Source organism: Lactuca virosa, chromosome 3 (assembly GCF_052849685.1).
Source record: "Lactuca virosa cultivar CGN04683 chromosome 3, Lactuca_virosa_CGN04683_v6, whole genome shotgun sequence".
NCBI lineage: Eukaryota > Viridiplantae > Streptophyta > Magnoliopsida > Asterales > Asteraceae > Lactuca > Lactuca virosa.
Window position 1 is genome coordinate 142,622,440 of NC_136428.1, and position 24,736 is coordinate 142,647,175.

Sequence of the window (24,736 nt, forward strand, 5' to 3'; positions counted from 1 at the left end):
ATATTTTCTGTCAATGTGTCGGGATCTGCCATGATCTCTTGGTTCCTTGGCTAAGGCAACCGCACTATTGCTGTCACAGAAAATCTCCATAGGCTCCTTAATAGCTGGTACAACTCCAAGGTCTCCGATGAAGTTCCTCAGCCATATCGCCTCCTTTGCCGCTTCACTCGCTGCTATGTACTCTGATTCACAAGTCGAATCAGCTACAGTCTCCTGTTTGGAACTCTTCCAAGTGATTGCCCCTCCATTTAAGGTAAAGACCCAGCCCGACTGAGAGCGGAAGTTATCCCTATCAGTCTGAAAGCTAGCATCACTATACCCTACTACTCTCAAGTCATCACTCCCACCAAGGGTAAGGATCCAATCCTTAGTCCTCCGCAGGTACTTGAGAATATTCTTTACCGCAGTCCAATGAGCCTTGCCAGGGTTCCCCTGATATCTGCTGACCATGCTCAAAGCGAAGGCCACATCAGGACGAGTACAAGTCATAGCATACATGATCGAACCAACAGCGGAAGCATAAGGTAATCGACTCATCTCAGCTATCTCATCTTCTGTACTCGGGCTCTGAGCCTTGCTCAGTTTGGCATTGCTTTGGATCGGTAATTCTCCTTTCTTGGAATTCTGCATGTTGAACCTTTTCAACACCTTATCCAAGTAGATACTCTGACTAAGTCCAATTAGTCTTTTACTCCTTTCTCTTAATATCCTTATCCCTAGGATATAGGTAGCTTCTCCAAGGTCCTTCATAGCAAAGCACTTCCCAAGCCAGGACTTAACCTCCTGCAAGGTTGGGATGTCATTTCCTATGAGTAGTATGTCATCCACATACAGTACCAAAAAACTAACTATACTCCCACTAGCTCTGACATACACGCAGGACTCATATTCACTTCTTGAGAAACCAAACTCTTTGACCTTCTCATCGAAACAAAGATTCCAACTTCGAGATGCTTGTTTCAATCCATAAATGGATTTCTCAAGCTTGCACACTCTATTGGGGTACTCTGCACTGACAAAACCTTCTGGCTGATTCATGTAAACATCCTCAGCCAACTTTCCGTTAAGGAAAGCGGTTTTGACATCCATTTGCCATATTTCATAATCATGAAATGCAGCAATGGCTAGCATAACCCTAATAGACTTAATCTTTGCTACTGGTGAAAAGGTTTCATCATAATCAATTCCCTGAGTCTGAGTAAACCCCTTCGCAACCAGTCGAGCCTTATAAGTGTGCACCTTCCCATCCATGTCGGTCTTCTTCTTGAAGATCCATTTGCACCCGACTGTCTTACGGCCTGGTACATTGTCAACCAAGTTCCAAACTTGATTGTCATACATGGACTGTATCTCGCTGTCCATAGCCTCCTTCCATTTAGCAGACTCTGGGCCTACCATGGCTTCCTTAACACTGTTAGGTTCATCCAGATTTACCAGTGTACTGTCACTGATAAATGTATCACCTTCCGTAGTAATATGAAATCCATAATAAAACTCAGGTGTGTTCCTAACCCTTGTGGAACGCCTCGGAAGTATAGACTCGTCAGCTGGATCAACAGGAATTTCCTCCTCAAGTTGATTGCTAGTGTCTGAGGTTCCTTCACCAATCGAGTCTTGAATTTCTTCAAGGTCAATTTGCCTCCCACTGTCTCCTTGGCTTATAAATTCTCTTTCTCGAAAGACCCCTCTCCTAGCCACAAAGACCACATTCTCACTGGGTCTGTAGAAGAGGTAACCAAAGTATTTTTGTGGGTAGCCGATGAAAATACACCTTTCACTTCGAGGTTCGAGCTTGTCACGAGTCTCGCGCCTCACGAAAGCCTCGCAACCCCAAATCTTGTTGTGGTCCAAATTGGGAACTTTCCCAGTCCACACCTCATGAGGTGTTTTGGCAACCTTCTTTGTAGGGACTAGATTAAGGATGTGGGCGGCAGTCTCTAAGGCATACCCCCATAAAGAGATTGGTAGCGAAGCTCGACTCATCATAGAGCGAACCATGTCCAACAAAGTTCGATTGCGCCTGTCAGCTACACCATTCAGCTGTGGTGTCCTGGGAGGTGTCAATTGTGAGACAATCCCACACTCCTTAAGATAGTCGAGGAACTCAGTACTAAGATACTCACCACCTCGATCGGATCGAAGCATCTTGATGTTCCTGCCCAATTGATTTTCTACTTCCTGTTTAAACTCTTTAAACCTTTCAAAAGTTTCTGACTTATGTTTGATTAAGTAGACATAACCATATCTACTAAAATCATCAATAAAAGTCACATAATAGCGATTAGCATCCCTTGTGGCGGTTTTGAATGGTCCACATACATTAGTATGTATAAGGTCCAACAAACCCTCACCCCTTGCACAAGTACCAGTGAAGGGTGATTTTGTCATTTTTCCAAGTAGACAAGACTCACAACTATCATCCGACTTGAGCTCGAACGACTCCAAGACTCCATCCTTTTGGAGCTGGCCTATGCGTTTCTTGCTTACATGTCCAAGACGACAATGCCACAAAGATGCTTTATCCAAGCTAGTAGAAGAATCAATACATAATACATTATTTCCTAAATTATCTACAACCGATACAGCTTCATACACACCATCACAAGGTAATGCTTTAAAATAAAGAACATTATTAAAGAAAGCATTAATACTACCAACTTCATTATCAAATGAAAAGGTAAAACCTTGTTTGTACAAAGCATGAAAGGAAATAATATTCCTCGCCATTTCAGACGAGTACACACATTTATTCAAATCTAACTTTAACCCACTATCTAGTAACAAAGTATAAACTCCAATCTTGGTAACAGGTGCAACCTTCTTGTTCCCCATGATTAAGTTTATCTTTCCGTGCTCCACATCCTCACTTCTTCTTAGGCCCTACAAGTCACAACAGATGTGAATACCACAACCTGTATCAAGAACCCAAGAATTAGAATATGGTGAGTTATTAGACAATATAGTGTAAATACCTGCATGGGATGGTTTCACTTTCCCATCCTTGACATCCTGCAAGTACTTTGGGCAGTTTCGCTTCTAGTGCCCCTTATTTTGACAGTAGAAGCATTCAGCATCCTTAGGGATGGCAGAAGGAGTGATAGAACCACCTTTGGTTCCAGATGAGGAGCCTTCAAGGGACTTTCCCTTGGTACCCTTCGAAGGGTGCTTCCTCTTTTTCCCTTTGCCTTGCCCGATAGCCAAAACAGGGGTAGTAGTAGGAGTAGGAGTAGCAGCCGACTTACTCTTAAGACCACTTTCGGCAGTCTTCAGAAGTCCTTGAAGCTTACTGAGTGTGACTTCCTCCTTGTTCATGTGGTATGTCATACGAAATTGATCATAACACGATGGCAAGGAGTGCAAAATGATATGAATTGCCAACTCCTCAGGGAAGTTCACATTCAGTTTCATTAGACGGTCCACATACCTTTGCATTTTCTGCATGTGGCTCGTGATTGGTTCGCTATCCTTCATACGGGTAGTGATCATGGAGGAGATTATTTCATACCGCTCTTGACGAGCACTCTGATGGTACCTTTCCATCAGATCCTGATGCATCTCAAAAGGGTAATAGTCCTCATAGGACTTTTGGAGTTCAGCTGTCATGGTGGCCATCATGATGCATGCCACCTTGGTGGCATCTCTTTCATGTGCCTGATACTCAGCGACCTCCTCAGGAGTAGCAGTGGACTCATCAAGCTCCTTTAGCTCCTTATCGAGGACATATTCCTTGTCCTCGTAACGAGTAACCATCCTGATGTTCCGGATCCAATCCATGAAGTTGGAACCATCAAAGATGACCCTCCCACAAAGGTTCATGAGGGAAAAGGAGCCAGTAGGGTTAGAGCCCGAAGCTTTGTTGTTGGAAGACATCTGAAAAGAAGAAAACAAGTTTAGATTAGATATATCGAATCCTTAATAATACACCCAAATGTAATATTAAGGCTAGGATCCAACACAATATATTATAACTTAGAAGAGGGATGCCGTAATCTAAGCTATAATATATTTGAAGGTAGGTGAATGACGATTCACCAATTTCCACCATGAAAACGAAATGAATTATTAGGTTTAATTGGTTTTGAAATTCCTAGATTCCTTTGAGATTCATTGAACTTTTTAATGGCATGTTTCAATCTCGATTGTGCCCTTCAAGTTTTGTGACTGGGATGCCGAGGATCACAAAACAAGGTGTGAATAACCATGCAAATTCACTTGGTACCCTTAATATTATCACCTAATCAATGTGCCGGTTAACCACACACACTCCACCGATCTATGATAAACATTAAGTCACCCTTCGTGATCCTTACTAGTCCAAGTTAGTGTGCCGGTTAACCACACACGCTCCACCAACGACTTGGTAGTGTACAAAGTGTGAATTTCATGGGTTAGCACCATATTCACATTTTCCTAAAGTAACTAAGATTGGGAATTTATAAAAGGTTTAGTTACTTTATAATATTCATCATACTTTTAATGAGAATTTATAAGTCCTTGTCCTACCCGTTCGGCTAACGGCCCTCCACCAGTCAAGCAAGCGGTGGGTGAGAGTGGACACCAATTAAGTTGCCATTTTATAGGCAACAACCTTATACCCACCTTATAGACTGGCTTCGTGAATGAGGCGTACTAGCGGTAAGACGACTTTGAACTTATACATATATATAATAATTAACCATTAATGTTATAAATAGTATAATGGTTGAATTTTAACTTTTAAAACTCTAAGGGTTTGGAATTAAAGTATATTAAAGTGTGTGTAACTTTACAAATTCCAAAACTTGAGGACAAGTTTTGAAACTATTCAAAACTTTTCATTTCATAACTTATGAATTAAAGGTTCATAAAAATGAAGACTCTTCATTTCCATGTAACTTATGTGTTTTAAGTGTGTGTTTAAAAGAAGTGACCTTTGGATATCCATAACTTGAGGACAAATTATGGACTCCATTAAAACACATAAATGATCAAGAATTAATCCTAAACAATTCAGCAAATAATTTCTATCATCTTCTAAATTCATCAGAACATGAACATGATCATCAAAGTTTCAAGAATTATATGAACACATACAAAGCATGAAATTTTGATATAAGCTATTGTAAATGGATTAGAACAACCATTACACCAACTAAAACAAGTTTTAAAACACCAAAACAGTTTAGGGTAATGTTTCTAGTCCATTTGCAGCAGCAAAAGTCGAAAATCTGCATTCTGAGGCTCCTACTTGCCGAGTGCACGAACCTACTCGGCGAGTAGGATGAGTTTACACATGAACTCGGTGAGTCCCCCCATGGACTCGGCGAGTTCATCAGTCAGACAACAAAAAATCGACTTTTTATCACTATTTTGCATCAAGTATCAAACAAACAAGCCTAGGCTCTGATACCACTGTTGGGTTTTGAGCATTCTAACACTTCCTAAGTGTACATGCAACCCTATTAAACCTTGGATCTATGTTTGTCTAAGATACATGCAAAATATTATTTTCCAAGGTTTATAACCTATCTAGCATGGCATGGGGTACTTTTAACCATAAAAGAACTAGATGAATTACATACCTTTTGTTGATTGTTGATTCCTTGGAGTTTGAGAGCCAAGCACCAATAATGTGAATGCCTCAAATGGAAATCACAAATCACCACAAACTTGGAAAATGTATGAGAGAGTATACTAACTCTTGATTTTGCCCACCACACTTACACACACATTAGTGTTTTTTCATGCAACATAAGCTTGTTTATATAGTGTACATGGTTAGGGTGAAACCCTAATAACCCATGTCTTTTCCTCTTCCAAGGATCCATGGGTAAAAGCTCCATGGATCATCCATGGACTTCCATATAAGCTTAGCCCATTCCCAAATGAGTGTTAGCCCACACTATATAAATATAATAGCCCATGATTTAATTAGTCTTCCTTTTAATCACTAAATTAATTCATAATTAATTCAAGATTAAAACTAATTAAGTAACATGACTTTATATTAATATATTATAACTTATAATATATTAATAAATCGTAAGTATACAACTCTCATAAAATTATCCATAACTAGTTTGGGTGAAGTGCAACCCAAATGGACCATGCCGGGTCGGGTCAAGTATATACCAAATAAGTTATGGACTTAGACATCCTATCCAACAGTAAACTCTGCCTTGCTCTGGCAGCCGAACAAAACGCTATCCCAGAACGAGTACCCTCGCCGTACACCGTAAGTACTCCCCCACTGGGGTCTCGTATCGTCACCAACTGTTGCTCGCAGTCTATAACAGCCCCAAATCGGCTCAACCAATCCATGCCCACTATGACACACACGTCCCCCATCGCTATCGGGACCAGATCTATCGGGAACTCAACACCGAAGATCTCGAGTACACATCCTCGTATCACCTCCGTAGCATACACCGCTCGCTCGTCAGCTATGGAAACTCGCAGAGGTCGACTCAACACCTCTCGTCTGCTACTGATGTGCCGACTAAACGCTATCGACACAAACGATCGACTCGCACCCGAGTCAAATAACACTAAGGCAGGTACAGAACTCACAAGAAAAGTACCTACGCATATCATCATATAAGCACAATATCTCAACTCAACATTAATAAATAAAGAATACATACCAGCCATAACATCGGGCGCTGCACGGACCTCCTCCGCTGTCAACTGGAAAGCTCTCCCGCGAGCCTTCGGTGCCTCGGCCTTTACTGGCCGAACCTCGGTAACCCTAGCAGCAGGTGCAGATCCCTGTGCTGATCCCTGATGTGACTGCGGGCACTCGGCCTTCCGATGGCCAGTCTGGTTGCAATGAAAGCAAACCATAAATCCCTTGGGGCAATCCTTGGCGATCGACAGACCCCATCATGTCCCTTGCCGCACTTCCCACAAGTGCGGCCCTTCTGGCCTCCAGATCTCGTATCAGCGGGCTTGGCCCGCTTGGCTGCCGGCTGAGACTATGCCGACCGCCGATCCATCCTCTGAGACTCGGCCTCCTCCCTGGCCTGAGTCTCCAACTCAATCTCCCTCTTCCGGGCATTTGCCTGGAGCTCAACAAATGACCGGTAAGTCGAATTCGACACGAACTCCCGAATGTCCCTCCTCAAAACGCCCAAATACCGGCTCATGCGTGCTGTGACAACCCGAAATTTTCATTTGTATAAACTCCGCAATCAAGCACATCAAAAATTAGCCAAATTTATTTCGGAACATTTTTGGCCGTTTCAAGTCCGTTTGAGTATTTTATTTTAATTTGCCGTCAAACGAACAAATAAATGGAAGTGTCCGTTAGGTGTGTTATGTAACAAATAAACACCTAACACTTTGACTAGGTGTTTACGGCCAAACAAGGGGAGTTTGGCCCGTAAACGCCAATGAGTATAAATATGACACTTAGTCATTTTTGGGCTCATTTTTCACTTCCCAACTCAAGAACACCAAGAATTGTCTCTCAAGTATCATATCACATTTCCGTTAAATCCGCCAAAATGTAAGTGTTTTCTCCCTAGATTCGTTCTTATAACACTTTATCTAGTGTTTATACTCGATTTCATCTATGGAAATCTCCTCTTTTCTTAGATCTTCAAGTGTTCTTCAAAACACCAAGAACACCAAGAACACACACTAGTGTTCTTGGGCTCTAATCACCCTTCAAGCTTCACATAAGTAAGTGCACTTACCCTAGCTTATTGTGTGCTTAATATGAACTTGTTTACACTTGAAAACCATCAAAATCCCCATGATCATATGTGTTTATGGTTCAAGAAGATCTTCAAGAACCGTAAACACCTTCAAATGGTGTTTAGGTGCCCCTAATGCCTTCCAAAGCTTGTATAAGTGACTAGAACCTTGCATGCTTAACCTAGAAACACCAAAACACGAAATAGATGGGCAAACATGAGTTTACGGCCGTAAACCCATGTGTTTACGACCCTAAACTCCCAAGGAGTGGTCCAAGGACCGTAAACTCCACCAAGGGGCCATTTTGAGCCCTAGTCACTTCCTTAGCCCTTGATTCGAGTCTAGCTTACTTCCTTGAGTAGTATAAGACCTTAAAACACCCAATGACACCATTCCCATGAGTTTACGGCCGTAAACTCATGGGGGAAGTGGTCCAGAAACCGTAAACACCCATAAGGGCCACCATTTGAGGAGTAAACTCCAATGTGAGGCCATACTCTCTTTAGATGCAACCCTTAGTACTCGTAGCACTTGTAGCAAAGTGTTTTCATGTATTAGGATGTCTTTACTTGCATAATTAGTTATTAAATGACTAATTAGATACTTAAATGTATCATTACATGTTAAATAGGATTCGCGTGTGTGTTCAAGTCCTCACTTGACACATAGCATCCTATACCATCCGTTCATCCGAATCACCCACGACAGGTGAGTTCATACCCCTTAATCAACCTTTTTAAATGATTTTTAATGCTTTTATGGGGGGGAATACAAGTTGAACTAGAAGGTTATTACATCAATCACATGTGATTAATAACTGTCTAGCAAATAGATTTCTGCATGTTAAACTGTTTTATTTATAAGTTTTTCAAAGGCTTTACCAAAACTTCTTTTTTCACTTTTATATTGTCAAATGCATGCCTATATATGTATAGTTATATAAGTAATGTTTAAAGGACTTAGGAAGGCTAACTCGCTTTAATTCATTTTCCTTGTTTGGATGTGGCTTTAGGGTATCGGTTATCCGTCCGAAGGTTGTTTAAATACTAGTTATATATCATGTATACATATATAGTCATAAAAGTTCCAGCAGCCCATTTCATCACCTTTGGGTAGCAAAGGCATCTAGATAACTTCTCAAGTAAACTATAATAGGTATAGTTTAGAAACCAACCATAACTTTCATAAAGGAGAACTTAGTTATATCTAAACACTTGTACTTTTAGTAAAACGAAAGGTATATAGATTTCAAAACGCGAGATACATCCTCAAACGCGGATTCCACCGTTGTCGAGTGGTAACCAGAGTCTCCTGGAGGGAGAGCGGGCATTGTGTGTATAGATATATACGGGACAGACACTCCCACATCCTGACTGCTAGCTACAGTCCCGGCCGACCAATCCAAGGGGTGACAATGTCACACTCATTCCGACGCCAGCAGGTCGTCAAGTATTCGATTGTCAATCAGTATGGTTACGAGTATCTTTATAGTTACCTTATAATTCATGGCTTTAAGGTAATAAGTGTTATCATGGTATTTTCTACATATGAAACCATCGTAGTATATTTTCCCAGTTATACACTAGGCTACATTTTAAACCTTTAAACTGACCTACTTAGGATTAAAGGTTAACTTAGACTCTCCGAGGCGTATTGTCCATTTAATACCGCCTGGAGTCTGTATTTCATTCATTTAGACTCTCCGAGGCGTATTGTCCATTTAATACCGCCTGGAGTCTGTATTTCATTCATTTAGACTCTCCGAGGCGTATTGTCCATTTAATACCGCCTGGAGTCTGTATTTCATTCATTTAGACTCTCCAAGGCGTATTGTTCATTTAATACCGCCTGGAGTCTGTATTTCATTCATTTAGACTCTCCGAGGCGTATGGTTTATTCGATACCACCTGGAGTCTATGTTTTATTCACTTTTAGTCAGCAGCGTTACTGCTGAGGTAAAATAGTATTTTCCCTATTACTTTTGCTTGTGATCTTGTCACATATTCCTTAAAGTATAAACTATATTCTGATAATAATAGTTACCTTTGGGGAAAATTACTCCTTAAACATAAAACAATTGGGTCTTGGTAGAAGACTACTTTTATTAGAAAATATAGGATTTTCTGGAAAGAATTCAAATACTCTGTAAACTCAAGTCACCATTATCTAGTGAGATTATTTTGAAGAAAAACACGTATTTATACCAATGTCATTAAATACTTATGAACTCACCAGCATTAAAATGCTGATACTCGCTTTCAAAATAACTTGTATTCTCAGGTCATCAGTAGACAGGTACACTCCGGGAGATTTTGCGAAGTCAGCCTAGTACCAAGCTGCAGTTTATGTTATTCTCTATATTTACTTTTGATGTTGTTGCTAAATGTAACCTATGTAAAATTATTACTATTAATGCAATGGTTGTTGTACTTTGATTACTATACTGCATATGTTGTGATACTTGACATGACGTCCTCCACCCTAGAACGTTTCCGCCGTTCCGGTTTTGGGGTGTGACACGTGCCTGTTCAGAAGACACCTGCTCAGGGCGGAACATCGCCCTCTCATGAAACTTCCTGGTAACCACCGTAACAGAATCAGTATCGTGCTTGAGGGTCAAGAACTCCTGAACCAACCGTTCCCTCTCCACCGGGGGAATATACTCGTCTCTGAACATGGTGGTGAACCTCTCCCAGGTCACCGCTGAAATCTCTGCAAGAGTGAAGCTCGCCGTCACGAACTTCCACCAATCCTTCGCTCCCAAGCGGAGCTGGTTCAACGCGAACCGTACCCTCAGATGCTCCGGACATGAACACGTATAGAAGCATCCCTCGATATCAGAAATCCATCTCATCGCAGCGATCGGATCCTGCCTCCCATCAAATCTGGTGGCTTCGTGTTGCTGAATTCTCGAAGCAACAACGAGTCACCTCCCTGAGGTCTGGCAGCAGCCACAGCTGCAGTAGCTGCAGCAGCCGCAGCCTCAGTCACCGCTGCGTACCGCTCATCAAACGTCTAAATCAATGTGGTCTTGATGGACCCAAACATCTCCGGAATCTCGGCTCGAATCGCCGCTGCCACTTCATCGTGGATCATCTGACGAAGATCCTCATCACTCACACCGCTTGCCTCAGGTCTGTGGCGTGTCCCAACCATGATGTCTCTGAAATACAACATAATAATATCAGAGACTCGCTCGAGCATACTCGCACTCGATAACTCAACCCTACTTGTTCCTTAGTACCCAAAGGATTCTTACTTAGGGTGCGCACTGCTCCGGTGTCTTCAGTAGTACGGGCCCTATACTACCGTCCATACGGCATCAGCATTCACTCTAAGTCCTCCTCCTTGGATCCCAGATCACAAGCACTCTATATCTCACTGGCATAGGCTACCCTTCGGTAGACCCCTCATCAGCTCCTCACTGCTACCTACTCGCTCTCAAGCATCACATAGCAACAAAATCCTTCCTAAGCTAAGGCATCACAAAATCAGGCCACTCTAGTCCTAATATGAATACCTAGCCAACTCTAGCATGCATATCATATCATAACATATCTCATAACACATAATGTAAGGGTATTTTGGGAAATCACCGTTCAGGCGCTGGCTGATCGTACACACTGCTTCCTTCTGCTTTTCTCAAAATCTTTTACTCTTTTAGAAAAATTGTTTATTTAATGAAAAACTTTCTCAATTCCTCAGTTTGAGTTCAGATTCATCCGAAGATGCACCCGAATCCTTCAAACCAAGGCTTTGATACCAACTTGTAACAACGTAAATTTTCAAAACAATTTTTCATTTTTAAATCATACTTTCATTCACATGATAATCACAAAACATAATGTGTCACTGTGTCATAACAAAAACATGTCCCAGAATCTCAATAACATAAACTCCATAAGTGTGTACGGATCATGCCGGCGCCTTCCCACGGTCCTCGCTAGTACCTGAAACACATATCATAACAACTGTAAGCATAAATGCTTAGTGAGTTCCCCAAAATACCACATGCCACACATACGCCTTTCCAGGCCACAACTCTGTAGGATCTTCCGATCCATGTGTCTCAGGGGACTCCCGTCCCAAATCCCGGTAGACCTGCCGGTCCTACCCGTATCGACCTTCCGGTCCGTAACCTCTTGACCTTCCGGTCCATATCATACATAATCATACACAGCACATACATATCACATAACCGCATATAGCACATACATCATAGCATGCAAGACCTTCCGGTCACACATAAGTACCCTTCCAGGTATGGTATAGTGAGAAGACTCACCTCAATGAAGTCGGATAAACTCTCGTGCTCAACGTCCCGACTTTGCCTCCTCCTATTATTCAAATAACATCTTGATCAATATTCTCTCATGATCTCATCTCTTCAAACTGGGTAGAAGGCCATTCTACCCTTCCCTAAACTCTCCTGAATCAGTCTTGACCAGAACCCTAAAGTCAACGAAAGTCAACGGTCAAACTTTGACCCGACTCGTCGAGTGCACATAGGCGACTCGGTGAGTCCATGCGGGTCCTCTGAATCCTTTCAGCCTCTCTTGGCTCGTCGAGTCATCCTTCCACTCGACGAGTTACACCTGTCACGAATCGCGGGGCAACCCCGACTCGACTCGTCGAGTCCACTTATGGACTCGGCGAATTGCCGCCATGCTCATACTCAAATGACCTTCTGAGGTTAGATCTGTTCCTCTAATCCATTGATCTGACCTTCCCAAGCTCAATAAACACGTAAAGGTTCGATCTTGATACTCATGCAATGTCCAAATAACCCTACTTGATGAATTAGCCCCAAATACAACATCCTAAGTCCATTTCTTCCATAACTCATCATAAAGCAAGGTGGATAGAGTTCTCTGGACCACTATGGGTCCAGATCTAAAGTCTAAACATGATAAGGGACCATATTCCCAACAAATCAACCCAATAAAGGGTATAGAAAACCCTAGATCCATGGATTCTTTAACAAAACAGAAAAAGGATCGATATGCTAACTCAAGGATGATGTCCTTTGCTTGAAATTCACAGATATGCAACCTCCTTGGCCTCCTCTAAGCTGGAACCACCTTCTTCTTGCAAAACCAACCCACAAAGATCAAATACTGGCTTCTTCCCTCTCACAAACGCTCAAGCACTCTTAGGGTTTCTCTCAACGGTCTGGTAGCCGCAAATGGTGGCTATAAAGGTCCTTAAATAGGGCTCAGGCCCCGAGAATTAGGGTTTCATTAAACAGCGTGGACTCGCCGAGTCCACGTACGGACTCGCCGAGTCCTTTGTTAAATCAGACCAAAGTGCGTGATCCCACTCGGCGAGTCTGAGCGCCTACTCGCCGAGTCCCTTTCTAAAATTCAACATAAATACTTAAAATAAGATACCTGGGAATCCGGATGTTACAGCGAGGGAGACGGAGATTGACATAGAGCACATCGGGAAGAGGAAGGCGGAGACTGAGCAGGGTACTGGGGTTTCGGAGAAGAAACCCAAGGGGTTCGACTCTTGTAACACCTGGTTTGAGCATTGGTTGGAAACTTGCCAATGGAGAGGTTTCATGCATGGACTCGGCGAGTTGGGAGCTCAACTCGTCGAGTAGGGTCGTATTTCAGGGGCACAAATTGGAAGTGACTCGGCGAGTCAGAAGGCTGACTCGACGAGTCAGGGCTGTTTAATGAAAAAACCTTAATTTTGGGGTTTGCCCCTATATAAGCCTCATTAAACGCTCTTGTAGCCTCCCTTAACATCATAAGAGACTGTGTACGGCCGCAAACTCCCTGGTGTGTGAAGTGTGTGCATTTGAGAGCTTGACTTTGGGAATTTGGGAAGGAATCCAAGCTTAGAGAATAAGAATCAAGGGGAAAACACGGGATCTAGCATCTAGTTCGTATTGGGCATCAAATTGAGGTATGAATCTGTTACCTTAAGCCTATATTCTAATTGGGAGTTCATGAGCAAACTTTGAGGAAATGGAAGCAAGCCTAGATCTGGACCTATCACAAGGGTATGGTTCCAGATCTGAACCTCACTAGGTCCCAAATATCATAAAGTTGCATGCTTTATTAGCTTATTCCCTCCCCATGAATGAAAACCTTGTTGAAGGATTAGTTTTGGTGTTTACGGTTATGAAAAGCCCTGCATGCACGTAAAGTTTGTAACTTTACGTGAAATCTACCATACGAGATGATGGATCTAAAGTTTGGGACCTTAAGTCCCACTGGAAAGGACTGTAATCATGATGAACTTTGGGGGGACTCGACGAGTCGTGCAAGTGACTTGGCGAGTCGAAAGGGTTTTCTCGTTTACGGCCAAGGGCTTACGACCAAGGGTGTACGGCCATGGGTGTACGGCCAAGGGTGTACGGCCAAGGGTTTACGGTCAAAGGTGTACAGTTGGTGGCTTACGGCTATAAACACCAAGGAACTCGACGAGTCCCTCGGGTGACTCGGCAAGTCGACGAGTTAAGCAGGGAACCCGACGAGTGAATAATTGTACCTGGCGAGTCAAGGTCAATATGGACTGTTGACCTTGACTATAGACTTTGACTTTGACCAGGGTTGACCCTGGGGGTATTTATGGGACTATGCGGAGATAATTACTCATTGATTATAAACAGTTTGGGAAGAGCAGCACAGGACATACCTGAATCCAGTTTGCCAGTTCAGCCTTTGAGAGGTGAGTCTTCTCACCATACCAATGGGTCTAAGGCACCAAGGCCGGCCCATTTTGCGATAGTTGGTTTACTTGTTATGTAGAGGTGTGATATGTATTTGTGCATGATATGTGGTAGAGATAGCCTTTGTGGCTAACGGTAGAGATAGCCGTATGGCTAATGGTACAGACGACCTTATGGCCAATGGTAGAGACAGCCTTTATGGCTGATGGTAGAGATAGCCTTTGTGGCCAACGGTAGAGATAGCTTCATGGCTAATTGACATGTGATATGTGGTAGAGGTAGCTTTATAGCTAATATGATATGTGGTTTATGTGGGGTATGCTATGAGGGACTCACTAAGCTTTCAACTTACCGTTTGTGGATTTGTTTCAGGTACATCGGAGTCCAAGGGTAAAGGCAAGGCGTGATGATGCAGCGTGCAATCTATCTCTCTTTTCCGATCTGGTTTGGGGGACACTATGATGTTTTGAAAATAATAATGTTGTAATGTTGATGGTTTTGAAAACGATTATTGGAATCTTTATGTTTTATGAAAATGGTTCTTTGTAAAATTTGGGTCGTTACAACTCTAGGTCGAAGGGCCATCAGGGCCAGAGCCGCTGCGGGAAGTGCGGCAAGCCACATGAGGGGGTTTGTAGACTAGGGTCATCGGGCTTCTACAAGTGCGACAAGACTGGGCACTTAGGCAATGATTGTACTGCTCCTACACCTACCTTCCAGACATCAGACCTGATTTGCTTTCATTGCAATCAGAAGGGCAATAAAAAGGCCAACTGCCCGAGTTGACAGCAGCAGCGCCAGTGGCGGCACCAGCTCCAGCGACCCTGCGGATCACAAATGGCCGACAGGGGAAGAAGGATGCTCCAGTGGTGAGGAGCCGAGCCTTCCAGCTGACCGCCGAGGAGGTGCGTGCCGCACCTGATGTGGTGACGGGTATGTTTTCTTCTCCCTAACTCTTGTTACATTTCGGTTATGATATTTATGTATTGTGTTTATGTGTTATATTTAGGATCGTTCCATGTGAACGGCATCCCAATTCAGGTGTTATTCGAGTTCGGGGGCTACCCGATCGTTTGTCTCTCTTGCGCTTAGCAAGAGGTTTTCTGAGTCTTCAGGCATGTTAGACTAACCTTTAGAGGTTGAGCTTGCTGACGACCGATCTGTCCAAGCATCATAGGTTTTTAGAGACTGCGTGTTGAGGTTATATGGAGAGCGTTACCTCGTAGATTTGGTTCCCATTCCGTTACGTGGGAACAAGGTTATGATAGGCATGGACTGGTTGATCCCTAATGGGGTGGTGATCGACTGTGCGCAGCAGCTGGTGCGTATCAGGACCCCAAGTGGGGGAGAGCTGGTGATTCAGGGTGAGAGGCCGCAGCGAGGACCAGCTTTGTGCTCAGCAGCGAGGGATAGGCGCTACCTTCAGCAGGGTTGCATAGGGTACGTCGCCTACGTTTTGGATACCCGGGAAGCGGGTAAAGCGACCGTAAGCGATGTGCCAGTGGTGCGAGAGTACCCAGACGTATTTCCAGAGGAGCTACCTGGGATACCTCCGGAGAGGCAGGTGGAGTTCTGGATCGACCTAGTCCCCGATGCGGCTCCGATAGCCAAGGCACCATATCGGTTGGCTCCTCTCGAGATGCAGGAGTTGTCTACACAGCTATAAGAGCTGGTAGACAAGGGATTTATTAGGCCGAACAGTTCGCCTTGGGGAGCCCCGATCCTGTTTGTGAAGAAGAAGGATGGGTCGCATCGGATGTGTATAGATTACCGGGAGCTTAACAAGGTAACAGTGAAGAACCGTTACCCACTCCTGAGGATTGATGATCTTTTCGACCAAATACTGGGGGCATCTTGGTATTCCAAGATAGATTTGCGATCAGGATACCACCAGATGTGAGTTAGAGACGAGGATGTACAGAAGACTGCTTTTCGGACTCGCTATGGCCACTACGAGTTTGTGGTGATGCCCTTCGGGCTCACAATGCACATGCCGTGTTCATGGACCTCATGAACCGCGTATGCAAACTGATGCCGGATCGGTCTGTGATAGTCTTTATTGACAATATCTTGGTTTACTCCAAGACACAGGAGAAGCATGAGGAGCACTTGCGGGAGGTGTTGGATACCCTGAGGAGGGAGAGCTTGTACGCCAAGTTCTCCAAGTGCGAGTTTTGGTTGCACAATGTGCAGTTTCTAGGGCACCTTGTCAACCAGAATGGTATTTTGGTTGACCCGGCCAAGGTGGAGGCCGTGATGGGATGGGAGATTTCGAAGTCTCCATCTGAGATTCAGATTTTCCTAGTGTAGCACCCGCAGATTCGGGCTAGTGAATTTAGAGACGATAAGCATCAAAAATTGAATTTTTGATAGAGGATTATTTATAATAAATAATCTTAACTAAGTTGTAGTATATGTCACAAGGTTTCTGTACATATAAAGAACGCCGAAATCCGAGTTATAACGAAGAAGTTATGACCTGCCGGAGTTTCGCGACAAAACCGGCACGACACCGGGAATCGTAAAAAGTGAGTTTACGATAAATTACTTTTTAGCCTTAGGGGTCTAAATGAAAGTTGTATAGTACGTCTCCACCTACGCGTGAATATAAAGAATGTCAAAAACAGAGTTCGTATGCAAAAGTTATGGCCTTCCGAAGTTACAGCTGCCTGAGGGCATGACACGTGTCAGAAACCCTAATCTGACTGAACTCACGACGTGAGCATAAAAACTCACGACATGAGGAGTCAAATTGCCACATTTTGGACCTAGAATGTGCGTGACAAGGCTATGAAGGGATAAGTTCTAAGCTCACAACGTGAGCAATGATATCTCACGACGTGAGGAGTCATATGGCCACCTTCCGAAGCTAGGGACGCAAATGGCAAGTCTACGAGGTGAGCAGGCTTGGCTCACGACGTGAGTTTTATAAACTCACTACGTGAGAGTCCAAAAACTTGCTATAAATAGCAGGTTCGACCTCAGCCAATCTCACACCTAAATCTTCTTACCTCTATCTCGTTTGCTGAAGGCGTTCCGCGTCCTGAGCCCGTGATCACGAACCGCTGACCGTTTCTAGTTAGATTCTATCAACTCACGCTACTAAGGTGAGTGCATAGTTACTTTCATCTTACACATAGATATGAAGTATTTTATATAAAATACGTGTTATGTGTGCATATTATTTGAATACTTGCTTTCTATGCTGGATGAACAATTTTATACATGTTTTAAATGATTTAAATTGTATATGTATTTTATATCTACAAAAATGTTGGGGTAAAACATGGGTAGATGAAATAGTTGGTGTGTGATGAAATAAAATGATGAGAGGTCTCAAGGTTTAATATGATCTAGTCATCTAAGACAACGACCACAAACTATTCTAAACAGTCCATTAGAACGTTAGCAGGTTCGTAACCTGTAGGTGTTTCTGAACTGAGTGTGTTCACTAGGTATTTTTGAACTGAGTGTGTTCACTAGGTATTTTTGAAATGAGTGTGTTCACTAGGTATTTTTGAACTAAGTGTTCACCAGATATTTTGAATTACATGGTCACCAGTTATAATCTATAAACCCTGGTAACGATGGACTTCGTGCCTATTCCTTAGGATAACGCTTAGGAATAAATGAAAGAGGAATAGATGATTCTTAGGGTAGAATAAAGAAGATAATGGGGATGGGTAATTATGTTGATTGTTTGATGATTAAAGATAATAATTATATTATTGTGGGTTGAAAACCCTATGTGCTCACCAGGTTTCCAAACCTGACCCACTCAATATATTTGTATCACAGGTATCGATACGAAGCTATATTACACTGAGAGATTAAAGGAGATGTAAATCACTAGTGTAAATAAGGTCTGTTTATGCTTATGTTTTTGTATTGATGATGACATCCCAAAGTTTTAATATAAACAAAATACATTTCTTTGGAAATGCTTTGCTAATATATTTATCATGTTTTCTGGGAACAAATTCCGCAATATATTTCTTTAAAGATATACTATGATTTTCAAATAAAGCATAAACAAATCGGTCTTTTCTGGCCGTGAAATTTGGGGATGTCACACCTAGGGTTAGCAGGCTATTATCGGAGGTTCATTCAGGACTTCTCAAAGATAGCAGTACCCTTGACCTGACTAACGAAGAAGGCCGTCATATTTCGCTGGGGGCCTGAGCACCAGACAACGTTTGAGACTTTGAGGCAGAGGTTGTGCGAGGCGCCGATCTTAGCCCTGCCCGAGGGCGTGAATGATTTTGTGGTATACTGCGATGCGTCCATTTCGGGCTTGGGTGCAATATTGATGCAGATACGGCACGTCATTGTCTACGCCTCGAGGCAGCTAAAGCCTCACGAGGCGAACTACCCGACGCACGATCTGGAGTTGGGGGTGGTTGTCTTCGCCCTCAAGATTTGGCGACATTACCTCTATGGGGTCCGTTATACCATTTACATGGATCACAAGAGTCTGAGGTACCTCATGGATCATCTGAATCTAAACATGAGACAACGTCGGTGGCTAGATGTGGTGAAGGATTACGACTGTGAGATCCTCTACCACCCAGGGAAGGCCAATGTTGTGGCCGATGCTCTACCACACAGGGAAGGCCAATGTTGTGGCCGATGCTCTTAGCCGCAAGGCAGACCCGATCAGAGATATTTGCTTACGGATGACAGTAGTGACTCCGCTTTTGGAGCAGATCCGAGAGGCCCATAAGGAGGCTATGAAGGAGGAACATCGGAAGAGCGAGCGTATTGTGGGTCAGGTTTCCTCCTTCGACTATGGTAGCCGTGGGTTGTTGACATTACACCATAGGGTGTGGGTTCCATATCATGGAGGTGTGCGCCAGGTTCTGATGGAGGAGGTGCACAAATCCAGGTTTTCTATTCATCCCGGGGCGACGAAGATATACAGAGATCTTCGTCTTGATTACTGGTGGCCCTGCATGAAGCGGGATATAGCCTGGTACGTCGAGAGATGCCTGACTTGCAGGAAGGTCAAGGCCGAGCACCAGAGGCCTCATGGCAAGACGCAGCCGTTGGATATACCCATGTGGAAATGGGAAGATATTACTATGGATTTCATCACAAAGCTTCCAAGGACCGCACGAGGGGTGGATTCAATTTGGGTCATCGTGGATCGGTTGACCAAGAATACTCACTTTATACCGATCCAGGAGAGCATCTCCGTCGAGAAGCTGGACGATATCTACATCAGGGAGGTAGTAGCTCGACACAGAGTGCCAGTTTCCGTGATCTCTGACCGTGACATGCGATTCACTTCCAGATTTTGGAAGAAATTCCATGACAAGTTGGGTACTAATCTGCATTTTAGCACGACTTTCCACCCTCAGACGGATGGTCAGAGTAAGCGAACTATCCAGACCTTGGAGGATATGTTGCGAGCCTGCGTATTAGACTTCGGTGGTAGCTGGGATACCTACCTTCCCTTGGCAGAGTTTTACTACAATAATAGCTACCACACCAGTATCGACCGTCCTCCCTTCGAGATGTTATACGGGAGGAAGTGCAGAACCCTGATATGTTGGGGTGTGGTTGGAAAGAGGGTCATGGGGAGTATCGAGGTGGTACTCAAGACGACAGAGAGGATCTAGCAGGTCCGGAGCAGGCTTCAAACTGCTCAGAGTTGGTAGAAGAGCTATACCGACAAGCGCCGATCGGAGCTGGAGTTTTAGGTGGGAGATAGGGCTCTCCTGAAGGTGTCACCTTGGAAAGGTGTCATCCGGTTCAGGAAGCGGGGCAAGTTAGGCCCCAGATACATTGGTCCTTTCAGGGTTGCAGCCCGGGTGGGCAAGGTGGCGTATAGGCTGGATCTGCCAGCCGAGCTTAGTCAGATCCACAGTACCTTTCATGTCTCCTAGCTGCGGAAGTGCCTGGTAGACGACTCTGCAGTGGTGCCTCTAGAGGATATTCAGGTTGATGATAGCCTGAACTACATCGAGCGACCAGTAGCCATCCACGACAGGAAGACGAGGATCTGAGGAACAAGAAGGTCGAGTTGGTGAAGGTGCAATGGCATCACCACAAGGGATCATAATGGACTTGGGAGCCGGAGGACGAGATGAGGGAGCACTACCCCGAGCTTTTTCCAGATGCAGCAGCAGCCTTCGAGGACGAAGTCTAAAATAAGTGGGGGAGATTTGTAACGCCCGGTTCCTGGTACATATTTTAAATAATAATATGCATTTTTACAAAGGGACTCGACGAGTTGGAGGCCCCAAACTCGTCGAGTAGGAATTGGATATTTGGACGCGGGACTTGAAGTCTACTCGACGAGTCGAGGAGCCTCGAATCGACGAGTAGGCCTGCCAGAGTGAAACCCTAATTTTCAAGATTTTCACCCTATTTAACCACCTTAACACCCCATTGTGGCCTCCCTCATCGCCTCCCTTGGTCCAGAAAACCCTAATTCGAAAACCTAACCCGTTTTGAGTGTTCTTGAACCATTGTTGTGTGTTTGTGGTGGTTTTGAAGCTTGAGAAGGAAGAGGAAGCTTGGGAGTTCAAGAGGAAGCAAGTAGATCCATAGTTTGTGTTCCATTTCCAGCTCATTTGAGGTATAAAGTTTATAACTTGTCCATTCATCTAGTAGATCTCTTTTTGGGATAGTTTAGGGCTTTAACGAGCCATTTTTGGAACTATTCTTGGGTGCAAACATGTTTTGGGGTTTAGACTTCAGATCCAGGGTCCTTGAGGGACTCCATGGCATAAAGGTGCCAACTTTATGGCCATGGGAGTTCCATGCATCCTATGAACCACTTTTTAGGGCGTTTTGAGCTAAATAGCCCATGTATGAACGTAAAGTTTGTAACTTTACGTGTTATATCGACCCTAGGAGGCCAGATCTATGTTTTGGATGCATTAAGCCCAACTAAAATCGACTGTATAGATTTGGATCATGGGGGACTCGATGAGTCGTCCTTAGGACTCGGCGAGTCGGGTTGTGGTTCCCCCAAGCCTTCTCTGATACTTAGCAACTTGTTGAGTATAGAAGATGACTCGACCAGTTAGACGTGTTTTGGACTTAAGGTCAAGAACTCGACGAGTCCAATGATGAACTCGGCGAGTCAATGAGCAAATTTCCCGATCTGTATAAAGGAGAACTCGACGAGTCGAAGGAGGGACTCGATGAGTTCAAATGGAAAGTCCCGATTCTGTCATAAGGAGAAACTCGGTGAGTTAGAGGGTAACTCGACGAGTCAGATCGTGAATTTGAGATTCTATGAATTATGGAACTCGACGAGTTGATGGACCAACTCGGTGAGTTGAGTCAACCAGGATGTTGAATTTGACTTTGACCATTACCCAAGATTGACCCTTAAAGGGGATATGAATAGGAAGGAGTAACTAAAAGACACTGTTATATGTAGGAGTTTGAGGAGAGTTGATCCCAGCACCGAGGACAGTTCAGTTACTGCACGACATTGAGGTGAGTTACCTTCCGGTAGAAGTAGGTCTACGGCCACAATGCCGGCCCACTAGTAGGAGTTGTATGTCAGATACATGTCTTTGTGATAGTTATCTGGGTTTGCCACTATCTGTTATGTTTTATGTGCTATCCTGGTATGATGTCATGTGATAGTGGTAGTAGGGGGAATAGTCCCCGTATCAGGTCGAAAGGACCAAAGGGGTAGGTCGGGCACCCTGGTATGTCTGACAGTATGTTTATGTTATGTTGCTATGTGGTAGTTGTAGGGGTGAAATAGTCCCCGTAACCGGTTGAGATACACTGGAGGGTAGGTCGGGCACCTAGATATGTCTGACATGGGGTAGGTTAGGCACCCCGGTATGCCTAACAGGGGTAGGTTGAACACCCCGGTATGCTCAGTAGGGTAGGTCGGGCACCCAGATATGCCTGACAATATGTTTATAGTTTGGTATGTGGTATGATGGGGGAACTCACTAAGCTTTGTGCTTACGGTTTACAGTTTTTGTTTTAGGTCCTTCTTCTTCGAAGGGAAAGGAGTCGGCTCGGTAATAGCGCATCACACCATTATTTTTTGCACCATGATGTTCTTGGGATTGTACTCTGACTTTATTATTCCATGACAAGTTTTATGACATTTGACTTATGGGTTTGTGGGTTTGATATGATATTCATGATGTTTTCAGTAAACTGTTTTATAAATTACTTAATTAAAAATGAAATTTTTGGTCTAAAAATTTTGGGATGTTACAATTTTAGTCTGTCCTAAACCTTGTCATATAACTGTAGGTTAAAATTGAAAGATTCACATTGATAGGAATGTATGTATCTTCAAATCTAAGTGACAAAAGATTTCTCTCTAATTCATGAAAATGATGATGAGGAAATACTTTCGCTGATAGTTTTTAAAGATCTGATAAAGATCAATATGGATATTGAATGTGTTAATTTCATTCTCTTATTTACAATATGATTACGACATCCCTCTTCATACTTCTAGTTGTGAGGAATGGCAAGGAATTGTTTGAATTTTCAAGAGATATATCTATCAAGTATTGAAGGATTTAAACACACATACACACACTATCCAACTAAGGTGTAAAACCTTGAGAAATCTAATTAGAGACTTATCGAAGCATCATGAAATAGGAATCTTCACTTTCGTAAGAAATTCAAAAGGGTATTAATTTTTAGAAGTCCAGTTGATTTCTGGATACATGTCAAAGCTAATGGGAGCATAATTGTTTTGTTGGACTTGCGTGAGGACAATATTTTTCGTACGAAAAAATGTCTCTGTTTTTGCAAATTGCAAAGTTCGAGAAATGTTTCACTATGATAGACTTAGGGAAGAGAGCACTCATACTTCGTTCCAAATATAAAGTTTTAGATTGTATAGTTTAATACAACTTAGTCAAAGATATATATGAATATCATGTTGAAATGTTTTAACATAGGAGATTCCACATGGAAATATTATAGCAAGGAATTGAACATATATTGAATACTTGAACATGTAATAATGAGTTGATTCCCATATGCTTCGGGTATAGTATCGATCATGGATGCTATAATACGTGCTTATTCTAATTTTTCGAACGCCTTGAGCATTATGATAAAAGGATTTATTTTATGTGACTGATGTTGTTAAATAACTGTCAAAAACATTCTAAGGTTTTACCAAAGATTGCTTGATTGCGGACAGTTGGAAGTATGATATTATTTAGGATGAACCATTATGAAATGTTTTGGATTGAGATGATTATTGGTCAGAATTGATGGTCATATGGGAATATTGAATTATTTCCATAATGGGAGATGATTATAAAGTCTACTTGTGAGTTGGAAACTTTAATGCAAGAAAAGTGTTCAAGGAGTGTACCTTGAATTTTAGACTTCATAACCAGGGAACTGTTTCAAGTAACAAGTTTCAGTGGAACATTCTGTAATATCGAAGGATCAGTCTCTTTGACTTTAGAACCTCGACATCATAGGAGGTCAATGCATGTAAAGTTGGAATTCCACTACATCTTGGATATTGATAAGAATTTGGAATTGTGAAATGAGCAGCATTGAGTAATGTCCAGTCGAACTATTCAAAAAGGAAGGAACGTCAAGAGGCATTGTATACGTGTTCATAACATGGCATAACTAATGTTGCTTAATTTAAGTGGTTAGTTTATTACACGAAACAATATACAATGAATAAATTCGCAGTTGTTATGGTGATAAGATAATAAGGATTTATTTATATTCAAAGGGTTTGATACCATAGTTGATTAGTTTATTATTGTGTTTCACTTTGCATGTTTACTTCCCTGAGTAATTTAAATATTATTCAAAATTCCACAGTCGTTCATACTTTTGGAAGTAAGTAGTGAATTAAGATTGTCATGAATCTTTTGTAGAATGTCAATAAGGATTAGACATTGCATAGGGATTGATGCAATATTAATGATTACTTAGAAAATAGAGATTTTGAGTATTGGATAAAACCACTCTTAGAGATTACTTCATGGATTTAATCACAAGTAGTTTTAAGACGATTATATCTTCCATTCTTCAAATGGAGATATATAAGTTGTAATTTTCAAGTCAGTTGTGCATTGGTGTTATGTAAACGCATCAGTAACTTTATGTTATAAAACGTGGTGTCATGTACAATTTGATGATTAAAGGTTACAATTATGTAGTCAAAGTTTATTTACTCCTTTTTCCTTAATTGAAAAGGAGATAACTGTGGGCCCCTTGGTGATTTGAGTTGATCTATAAGGACCAGGCATGGTCGGGACTAAACTGATGTGTTCAATTTTGTAGTCTGAATTTGATCATAAAAATCAGAGATCGAGAAACAAATAAATTAACATGAGGTTGATCATTTAATTCATGACTCTGTTCATACGATATCTTGTAGAACGAAGGAATAAC